The sequence below is a fragment of the Petaurus breviceps genome, unplaced genomic scaffold (genome assembly GCF_028583685.1).
Source record: "Petaurus breviceps papuanus isolate PSGF00001 unplaced genomic scaffold, PetGlider_PUasm1.0 207, whole genome shotgun sequence".
NCBI classification, from domain to species: domain Eukaryota; kingdom Metazoa; phylum Chordata; class Mammalia; order Diprotodontia; family Petauridae; genus Petaurus; species Petaurus breviceps.
The window spans coordinates 5479414-5491049 of NW_027185850.1; positions in this window are offsets into that span (position 1 = coordinate 5479414).

The following is an 11636-nucleotide window of genomic DNA, read 5'->3' on the forward strand; positions in this document are numbered from 1 at the left end:
AAAGCAGACTGCCTTCATGCTGCGGCATATCCCGGTGCATGACTGGGCTTTTCTGGTGCATGGAACCCCCAGCACACCGCCTGAAGTGACTGGCTGATTGCAGCTGCCATCAACGCTCCCTCCGCAATGGGCTCTGTGGCCTCCTTGGCCTTGTGCAGGCCAGCATCTATCCCAAGGGACACCTTGCAGCGTTTCACACCCACCTACTCAGAGTGCTGGAGGCTTTTCTCATTTTATCCCTCCACTACAAGGGGATCGGCAGAGCATTTAAGCTGTTACCAGAGCTTGGAAAAATCTGGAAATACTGACTCATGAATAAAATTCCCTGTAATAGCTAGCTTAGACTTATTTTCTTAGCCTGTTCTTAGATGAAAACATGGCACTTTCCTATTTTACAAAGATATACTCAGGGGTGGCTAGGTCGTGCCCCGGCCCTGGAGTCAGGAGGACCTGAGTTCAAATCTGGCCTCAGGCACTTCACACTTACTAGCTTTGTGACCTTGGGCAAGTCACTTAACCCCAATTGCCCTACTTTCCCACCTCTAGGAAAAAAAAAAAGCAAGATGTACTCAGAAGCCTTGAAAAGCAATCCTCAGGTACCAGTTACTTAAGCATCCGAATAGAGAGGAGGCTGGGCACAGGAATGGAGAGCAGCCTTACAGTGAGGAAGGCCTGGGTTCACATCCTGCCTCTCACACACACACATTGAACTCTCCTCCTCTCCCCTCCCCTTCCCTCTTACTTTCTCCTCTTCTCTTTTCCTTTCCATGTTCCCCTCCTCCTCTCCTCATTTCCTTCCATTATTCTCCTCTCCTCTCCCTTCTCTCCAACCTACCTATGCTTCAGACAACAGAGGAATCAATGACATTCATGGTTGGAGGAAGTTTACACCAAAGGAACTTCCTACACCAAAAAAATCATAGTCTAGACAAAAAAAAAGTATGTGTGGACAGTCTTGTCTCACATGATTGACTCTGCTGTGGTCAATATTTTTGCACAAACAAAAGCGCTGAATTGTGGCCAGTGCAGTCCTAGCCCATGTCCTCAAGGAGACGGTGGCCAATTTCCAGACCACCCAGGCTGGAAGGATCCTCAGTGGCCACCTAGCCCTCCCTACACACTGCAGGCATTCTCTCTACAACAGGCCAGGCAAGCAATGATGCAGCTTCTTCAATAGGGACAAGGAGCTGCTCCCTCCCTAGCCATCCCATCCCAGTACGTAGATGACAGCTAGGCTGTTGGGGTTTTTTTGTTTTGTTTTGTTTTCCCGGTAAATGGAATTGAAACTCCTTTCACATTGAAAACTCTTGGCCTTTCCTATCTCTGCAGTCAAACTGAAACTCCCCACACCGTGGTCCAGCCACACTGACTCTGGTGTTCCTCACACACATCTCCCATCTCCGGGGCTGCCATCCCATTCCTCACCTCCAGCCTGGGCTCAGCTCAAGCCTCATCTTTCCTGTCCCCCACCCACCCCTGCAGGCGGCTCCCATCTCAGGGTTGCTCGGCACGTACTAAGGAAGCTATGAATATATACCTTTAGTTTATCTTCTCCCATTGGAGTATAAGCTCCTTGAGGGCAGGGACAGTTTGACTTGTGTCTTTGTAGCCTCAGTATTTAACTTCATAAGAATCCATATTGACTGATGGATTGATTGCTATTCTTCTGCCTCTGGGGCTGTTTAGAACAGGTCTAACTCCTCTTCACAGCCAGTACACCAGGGCCTTCTCTGCTCTGGGTCACATGTCCTCAGTTCCTCCAGCTGGCCTCCAGCCGCCTCTCTCATGCCTGGTCTCCCTCCTCTGTCCACATCCTGGTTGCCTTCTTGACTTGATTTTTGCCTGAGCCACTGATCATTTACCAGGAAACACCCCTAACCTAGTGGAGTGACTTTCTCTACATCACATCTCACAGTCTCTTAAGTAAAGTGCCTTGATTTCAACTCATTTTTTTTTAATGGACAAAGGCCAGGGAGTCACCCACTTCTGTGGCCATTTTTACTTTTGCTAGGGGAGCCTGTGAAGGGGCCAAGGCTTGGCTGGTGCCCAAAGCATAAGCAGAGGCCAAGGATGGGGGATTGTAGCAGGGGCCAGGTACATGGGGACCCTTCTCTGGCTGGCTCAGACCTGAGGCTCTTGCCCTATGGTTCTGGGCAGATGATTTTCCCTTCCAGCTGGAAGAGAGTGACAATTCCTTTCCTACCTGTGGTTCTCCATTAGCAGCAAGGACTCAGGGTCAGACATGGGAGCCTGACTATTTTCCAAGGTACATAAAAGAACATCAGGCATCTCAGGCCCCACCATGGAATCTGACCACAGTCTTGGTTGGATTCCAGTTCAGGCCCCTGAACACATTTCTTAGAGGGAGAATTGCAGTTAAACTATTAGACACCAAACAGTTATTCCATCCCCCATCCCTAGGGCTTCCTACACCCTAACTGAAAAAGTGGGCTAGAATGGGGATGACCTAGGATTCCCTGGAACATCTCCAGGGCCCCAACCCAGAGAACAAGCATCCATCCCTGTCTCACTCACAGGGGCTGTCCCAGGCTCTTGGGTGCCCCAGCCTGAGGGGAGCAGTCCTGAGGAAAGGCGGCTTCTACAAATAGAGGAGCTACTTCTCAGGAGGTGGACACTAGAGATCTTTCCTTCCACTGCTGAAGCCTGACACTGTGCCGGGTAGGAGGAAGGAATCCCTTCGAGGCGGGAACCACTAAAGTGTCTTCCCATCTTTCGAGATGCCCCGCTAAAACCTCGGAAAGAAGGGACAGGTGTGCCTTTAATATATTAGGATGAAAAAAGGAACAGAAAAATTGCCATTTTACTGGAGGGGAGGGAGATGATACCAAAGGTTTTAATTAGCTGCTTTGCTTTTCCCTCCCTCTCCCTCACTTCTCTTTCTTCCCTCCTTTACTCTCTTCTGTCCTCTCCTCTCCTTCCCTCTTCTGTTCCTTTCCTTTCCCCCCATATATATCTAGATATCCATACACACATGTACATATACATACATGCCCACGGGAGTGCATGAACACACACATGCACATGCACACATGCTGAGAGAGGGTGACAGGCTCTTGGAGGTCATGGAGCATGGAGCCTGCCTAAGTGTTTCATCTTCCAAGCTATTCTCAGTGATTTAATGATCCAAGACAATTCCAAAGGACTCATGATGAAAAATTCTATCCATCTCCAGAGAAAGAACTGGTCTGAATATAGACCGAAGAATACTATTTTCCTTCCTTCCTTCCTTCCTTCCTTCCTTCCTTCCTTCCTTCCTTCTTTCCTTCCTTCCTTCCTTCCTTCCTCCTTCTTTTCTTTTGAGTTTTCTTCAACAAAATAATTAATATGGATATGTTTTACATAATTGCATATGTATAACCTCTATCAGATTGCTTACTATCTCAGGGAAGGTGGCAGGAAAGGAGGGTTGTATAGAATTTGGAACTAAAAATCAAACAAAAAAATGTTAAAAATTGTGCTGATGGTCAAAAAACAGAAGCCTGAGGAGGGAGGCATCATGAAGGAGGGAGATGCTGCAGGCTGACCCCTGGGTGTTTTAAGGAATAGTTAGGAATCCTCATTTTCCCCTTCCCTTCTCCCACCACTTTCCTAAAGCTCAGGTCCAACCAAGTCACTCGCTGCTCCCAAAACCTCTGGGCCCCCTATTGCCTCTATTTGACACTTAAATCCTTTCCCACTATGGTTCCAGGCATTCTTCCCAGGCTGATTAGACATTACTCCCATCTGTTCCCTGTAAGGACCTTCTCTTTCTCCCCTTTGTCCCTTCTTGGATGTTGTGCCCCTTGCTTACCTCGTTACCCCAACCTACATGTCTTTACTCACCCCCCTAGTTGTTAGTCCCACCCCTTCAATTTGGCATATTTACTTTATATCTCTTATACTTATTTATCTGAGCATGAGTATCCCCTAGTAGAATGTAAGTTCCATGGAGCCAGGGCTGTTTCATCTTTTCTCTGTATACTTAGTACCTAGCACATAGGAGATACTTAAATGTTTGCTAATTGATTGTTGAGCCCTTCAGGAACTCCCTGCCCCCCACCCCCACCTTCCCATGGCCTAATTTTCAGTCAATGTTGGTAAAGACAGATGAGCAAATGGCACTATTCAAACACTTCAAAGAATGATGACCCAATGGTCAGAGTGGACAGATACTTAGAGGAAGATTGTGGATGGGTGGCACCAGGGACCATGTCAAAGGAGGACTTTATAAATTGAAAGTTGGTATGGAGAAATATTGAGGAATTTCTCCCATCATCCTCTGTGAGTTAAACTCTTCTCATGTCTGATTCTTGGTTGGAGAGGTTCAGAGTGGGAGGAAAGTTCCATTGGGTTGGACCAGGCTTCCACAAGCTATGGGAAAGACATGTATCAAGGCTGATTCCTTTCACCTTTTTTCCTGCTCTGACCAGGAAAAAGGAAAAGTCAGGTGATAGAGCTTAGGGAGGGCAGATGTCAAAAAGTGGCTTGATTTTAAGAGAAGTTCCCTAACTTTCAGAACTAACCCCAGGTTTAATTGGCTGCTTCAGGAGGTCTTCAAGCAGAGGCAGAGTTTCCACTTGTCAAGCAGGTTATAATAGGGATTCTTTGTCCCCATTATAGGAAGGGCCAGGTCATCTCTGAGGTCCTTCCCAAATGAAAGTCTTTGATTCCAAGATGGCAGTAGGCCTGGGGTTGGCACTGCTGGGCCTAATTAACAGAAGGTGGTTCGGATTAAAAATGACCTCAGGCTTCAGGGTAAGCACCTAATTAAAGACTTGCCTCTTAGAGAGGGTTGGCAGGAATACCAAGAACTGTTCAGAAATGCAGCCAGCTCAGAAATCCTGGAATTAAACCAGTGACTCTAGGCCTGTGTGAACTTAGGTGAGGACAGCACCAGGTTCGTTTGAACCCCAAGTCATCAGCAACACTTGTTTTGGGCTCTTTTGTATCCTGGCTTCAGAGAGCACCCTATTTTTCAAGGTTAACATTTGATAGAATCTTAGAATTTTAGAAGGAGATGGCTTTTTTCAGAAATGACCAAATCTACCTCCTCCCATCCTCAAGTGATGGAATTTTATTTAGCTGACCAAGAGCTGATATTCTGTGGAAATAGCAGGTGGAATTCATGATTCACCTCGTTGCTGGAGAGAGGCTTGGATGGCAGCTGTTAGCCACCAGACAGGTCCCCTGTAGTGTTGGTGATGCTGCCTCCCAAACATGGGTGCCAGAGCTCTGGAAAAACTCTTAAGGGAACCTCTGAAATGAGATCAACTCTGAGATGCAGAGAACACCTGGTTAGACGCACCCTGACCAGCCTCACAATAGGTTCCCAGTCAGTTTACCCTCTGCCTTGACAGGAGAGCAAGAAAAAAAGGACCCAGGCTGCATCTGCAGCTGAAGATTTGCATGTGGGTGTAAGAATGAATCTGCTGGCATTTCAGAATGGGTCACTGAGGGAAGAAGCAGCATCTCCTCAAGAGGGTTTTAAAAATAGCCTTGAGAATGGTCCAGAAAGCAAATGGGCAGGACTCGATGACCTCTGAAGGCCCCCTGTCCCCTGTTCCCCATTGTCCCAGGGCAGGCAGAAATGGGTTTCTTACTTTAAAGCACCATTTGCATCTTTGACTCCACATTCATGGCGCTCACTTTTAAGTCCACAAAAGTTTCACTGTTTAGTTCGATATTGTGAGATATCTTATATCTTAAATGGAAGAATTATATCTATATTCTTAAATTTTTATCTATATTTTTAAACTATTTGCTAGCTATCTTGTTTCTACAAAGAAATCACAATAAAGCTAAAGAATATTTTTAGCATCTTCCTGACATAAACATATGTCTTGTTTTCATTTGAATTCTTTTCTTTTTTCTCTTTACTCCTAAATGTGCTTACATGGTTTTCTGGGTACACCTTCATGTCTCCAGAAAAAAAAAAACTGAAATTGGGATTTTGCTTTTCTTTTTTTTAATTTGTATTTTAAAAATAAAGCATTATTGTTAATTTTTTAAAAATTGAGGTTATCACAAATCCAGATGACAGAAGATGAAACATTCTACTCCCCCCGTCAGAGAGGGGATGAACTTAAAATGAAAAGAGACACACGCTGGATCTGTGATGGTGGTCAAATTTTATAGGAGAAGATACTGGCAGCTTCATGCTAAAACAACATATTGTTTTCCTGATGTTATGTGGATATAAAGAGATTAGACCATTCCCTAGACCCAACTGCCCTAGAGGGTTAATTAGTGAAAAATGATAATCCCACAACATCTCAGCAATTGTGGAAGCTATCACTTCATTCAACAACCATCACCACAACAAAGGTCATGCCTTGGCTTCCAAGAGAACAAACCATCACAAACCCCAAACCTGTCATGCTCACCAATGGAAAGCGAGGGTCACATACAATGTTTCAGATAAAATAGGAAGAAGTCTCATTGCTTCTAATTCAACAGAAACTTTCGGAGAAAGCACCACCAATCAGTCCATAAGGTTGGAAATGATCAAATCCTCCTCCATGATCAGGGAAGAATTGGTAAAACTGGAACAGGATAATTGACTTCATGGAAAACAGATCTGATTCATGGGAACATCTTAGTCAATTCTGGGGACAGTTTCCTTGTAAACTCAATTAGAAAAATAGGGGAACTCTTACTGACACAGAGGAGAGGAAAGTATGTTAAGGTGATCGTGGCCCACAAATCAACCCCCTAGACCTGAAGTCAAGAATCCTCTCTAAGGGAATGTGCGTGAGCAAGCAGATGAGCTGCACTGTCCAGGGTGCTGAATTCTTTTTCTCTCCAGCCACAGGGAAAGGTGTGTGATGGACCTTGGGCTATGTTTGTTTAAGGGAAAAGTTTACTTCTTAGTAGACAATAAATTCCCTTTCTAATAAAATAAAAAATCAACAGGTTCTCTTCTGACTCAATGTCTCAGAGAGAGAGTGTGGGGGAAAGATCTAAACAAACCAGTTCTGACTTTCTGTTGCCTCAAGAGATTCTGTGCCCTTCAAGGGGCTGGATATCATATTGACTCTTTACTAGAGGAACACACAGGGTGAGATTTGCTGGGCTTGTTAGCCAAGTCAATTCCAAATGGACTGTACACCAGGGGCTATCCCAAAGCACAGCCAAAAGCATCTAGTTTTGTGAAGCTTAGATCTTTCTTATACTTGATAAAAACAGTCACCAGGAAACAAGTTTGAATAAAAGTATGTGTTGAAATGAACTTGAGGGAAAGATATTTTTCAAAGTCCCTGGCCCTTCTATGTCTTTAAAAGGGGGGTGGGAGATAATTTCTTTGTCAAAAGTTATATAGTACAGCTCAGTCTCTTCTAGTTATCTCATAGCCTGGCTCATAGCAGGGGCTAAATAAAGACTCATTAAATTGAATTGAAGTCTATAGTGCTTTGTACTTAGAAGGCAGTTAATAAATGTTTGTTTTAATTAAGTGAGAACCAGCTACTTTACAGATATGAAGTGAAATCTAAATGGACCCAATGAATGGATGCAATAAATACCAAGCAGAGATTTAAGGGACTCACCTTCCCTATGGTTTGATTGAGCCCCTTTTTTCATAAAACCTAGGAAAAGGAAATTAAAAATAATGGAGGAACTAAATTCAACTCATTTAAAAAAACACACCACTATTCTTTTGTTCCCCAGTGAGAAACAGCCAATATAATTTATCCAGATATTGGTGCTAAAATAGATACACATTATATTATACGCTCTAATTCCAGCTCAGAGAAATCAAGGATCTCTGGAGAAATCCAGAAGAGAGAAGGAGCTAAAATTATAGGAGAGAGCAGGTTTTCTTTTGGGATAGGTGAATACTCAGAAGATAGCTCAGCAGGGAGGTCCCTACTTTGAGATGGGGCTTGAAATCTGAAAAGGTCTGTGGTCTACAGTGTGAGATTATAGAAAGTGAAAGTTGATTTTGGGAATTAGAAGTAATTTGGGTTCTCATGACTAGGTCAGTACATGTGAGGCCTTGGAGGAGGCTTAAATATGTCATTTAGACATGGTGATGTCTGCATGGGGTACAGACAGCATGGGAAGAAGAAAGATACCAACCACAGCATATGATGACAGGAAGTGAGGAGGAGGGAGCGCAAAAGGGAAGCACCCCAACCTGCCAAAGGCATCCCTTTGAAAGACTCATGACATCTCTAAGTGGGGTGCAAGGAGAGAAGGAAGGATGACTGGAAAGATGAATGTGACTGGACCACACCAGGGTCTTTCTCCTCTGGGAGCCAGTGATCCTGGGGACTTTCTCTGGGACACTCAACTTAACTGTAGGAACTATCTCCATTCAAACTTTCTGTGCCTTTGAAGGTGCTGGGATCCTGACATGTTCTCATGTTAGGTAAGGGGCGTCGGACCTTATGCTGTAGTGAGAAGATGTACCTTTTCACTATCATACCTTCTCATTCCATTTTGAAATGAGTCAACAGGACATATTCTGTCCCATATTTCAGAGATTCCAGAGCATAATATCAGCCCAGGGCTCTCAAGAGAGGTTTGGATTTATTTTCATTAGGACTAAGGTCATCAAAGACCCCTCCCTCTCACTAAACTATGGTCCAACTCTCAAGGTATGTCCAGGATTAGTTTGGTCTTCAAGAAGGCATTGAGACTGAAGGTTTTCTAGGGTCACCAAATTCAAACCCAGTGAGATTTGACCAGAAAAAAAATCAACTCAGAAATGCTGCTTCTGGCAGAATGATGTGAACTTTGGTCAAGAAAAGGAGCTTAGGGTTGTCTTATATATTCCCCTGTATTAGAATTATGCATATATCTTAGATTCCCTATTTGATAGGAAGCTAGTAGATTATAAAGTCAAGGATTGTCTCATTTATTTTTATGTCTCTCACAGCACCTAGCACAATAGGCACACAAATATTTGTAAAGAAAGGACAAAGCAAAGAGGGAGGGAAGGAGGAAAGAGAGAGGGAGGGAGGAAAGGAAAGGAGAGATGGAGCAAAGGAAGGAAAGGAGAGAAGGAAGAAAGAGATAAAAAGGAAAGATAAATTAAAGGAAGGAAGGAAAGAAGAAAGGAAGGCCTGAAGGAAGGAAGGAAGAAGGAAGGACTGCAGGAAGGAAGGAAGGAAAAGCTACATTGAACTTGAGTTACCAATTGTTCCCCTGAAAAGAAAATATGACTGGAGCAAGTTTCAGATGAGTATTAATAGATCCTTGGTATCTGTATACGAAAACCATGTTCTGCATTAAACTGTTAATGTGTGTGTGAGTGTGTGTGTATGTGTGTGAGTGTGTGTGTGTGTGTGTGTGTGTGGTAGCTATATGCTACAAAGTGTGGGGCTTGGCACCAGGTAGACTTGAGTTAAAATTTGATCTTAAATATTTAGCAGCTAGGTGACTCTGAGTGAGTCATTTAACCATGGTTTGGTTCGGTTTCCTTTAACTGTAAAATGGGTATAATAATATTACTTTTCTCCCAGGGCGGTTATGAGGATAAAATGTGATAATATTTTAAAGTGCTTTGCAAACCTTAAAGTGCTATATAAATGACAGTTATTATTACTCTCATTATTATGGTACAAATATTTATGGATACTTTTTCTGCCAATGCACTTGCCAAATAAACATAAGTATTTATGAGTGTGTGTGTGTGTGTGTGTGTGTGTGTGTGTGTAGGGGGAGGGGTGGGAAGGGGTGGTTATTTTGCCTGAATCTGATTGATTCAGTTTGTCCCCTGAGAAGCAGAAGCAGCCTGGGGTTCTATGAGTTCATCAGCCTGGACAGCTCCTTCCACAAAACAAGTAGTCTGTGACCTCAGAGATGAACCTGACTTCCTGGACTTCCTGACTCACAGCACAGCATTCTATCCATCCCACCATGCTGCCCTTGTTGAAAACAATGCCAAGTAAAAAAAAAAAAAAGAGTGTACAATTCTGACCTATGGGGGGTAGGGAGAATGACATTTTTTCCTGGTTCAGGATTATGCCATCCACAACTCCTAGCTGATGAAAAGAATGACCCACCAATGCAGAGCTGTCCATCTCATTGCTGCTGATTTCATCATCTATAACTATTGAGTTACTGCCACAGTAACTTAATAGTTATAAGGCAACGAGCTCAAAAAATGATCTGTAGCACAAGGCAGATTAGGACTTGTGAAGATATGTGTGGCTTCAGAGATATTTGCAACTGCTTGGGACCCAGTTCAGCTCTCAAGGAGCGACCACGATGTGTGTGGTTTGGAGGCTTCCACGTCTTGGGCTGTAGGAAATATACGAAAAGAAACCTCAAAGTTGGACCCAGTCGATGTTTCTCTCCTGAGTTTTGCTCCTATCCTTCCAGCAGAATTGCTCCTAGCGCAAATGTTGGGAATTGGATTCAAGATAAGATTGGCCTAAGGCTAAGATAGTGGCCTGGACTTTTATCAAAGTTGCTGGAAGCTCCAAATTTATCCTTTGCCTGAAATTGATTCCTTTCCTGAAATCTTTGAAAATGTTTGCAGGTAACCTTGTACACATCGCATAGTCAGGCTGATTCTTCCTAAGGTTCTCTTCGGCTTGAAGACCCATAATCCTAATGTTTTCAAAAATACTATTGGATATTGCAAGTGGTTATATGAAATGCTAATAAAATGAGCTCAGTCTAGTTCCCTAGCAGTCAGCTGGAGATCTTTAGAAAGTCCCACCAGTGGGGAAGGAACAAGCTTAAACAGAAGTGGACCTAGAGGGAAACTTGTTTCTTATTTCAGAACTGCTATTCACCACCACACTATGACACATTCATTAGAGGCACAGTTGGGCAAAGCCCATGTGGGGCTATGAGTAGAACATGCAATTGCACCGCCCTTACCCACCCCCCACCCTGCACCAAAAACTGGTCTCCCACTGGAAGTTGGGGCTCACTTAGAGAGTGCTAGAACAAGATCCACAAAGCGTGCACATGGGCCAGAGGGGGAGTCTACTTCTTTCCCACAGGACCAGAGGGAGAGACATTTACGGCTGTGGGCAGCATTGATTCCTGAGCTAAGCACCAACTGTGTACAAGCAGCTTCCTAGACAAAAGACTAGATCTGTACCCAAAAAATTCTGCCCATGAATTTCAGTAAATGCATGCAAATCGTGGTTGCTTTATATGACTGGGAAACTTGGTTAGCCATATAGAGGAAAACCCGGAGTCTTTAGCAAGTTGTAGTTTCTGAAGGTAAATTCTTTGCAAAATTTTAAGTCAGTAAGAAGAACCCATGGAGTAGCTGTCAATTACGTCTTTATATCACTCATTTAACAATCTTTGTCACTCCTTCTCCCCTCCCCCCAACTCTGGCTTCACTCTATGTAGCTTTGAAAGCCTTCAAGATCTCCCCACATTCTCTCGGATTGGAATACTGGCCTCCTGGTTATCTGTGCACAAGACACCTCATCTCCCAAGTCCTCATTTTCCCCAGCTATCCCCCTCTACTGGAATGTTCTCTCTCCCAGTCTCCCCGGCTTCTTCTGCTAAGGGCCTTCCCCAATCCCTCCCCAGTACACACCAGTGACTTCCCTCTGGAATTCTGTCTAGCTCCTCTGTCTGTGTCTCACGTGCACATGGTCACTTCCACATTGTTATTCCCTTTGAATGTGGGCTCCACAAGCACAAGGACTCAGAGTTCAGGA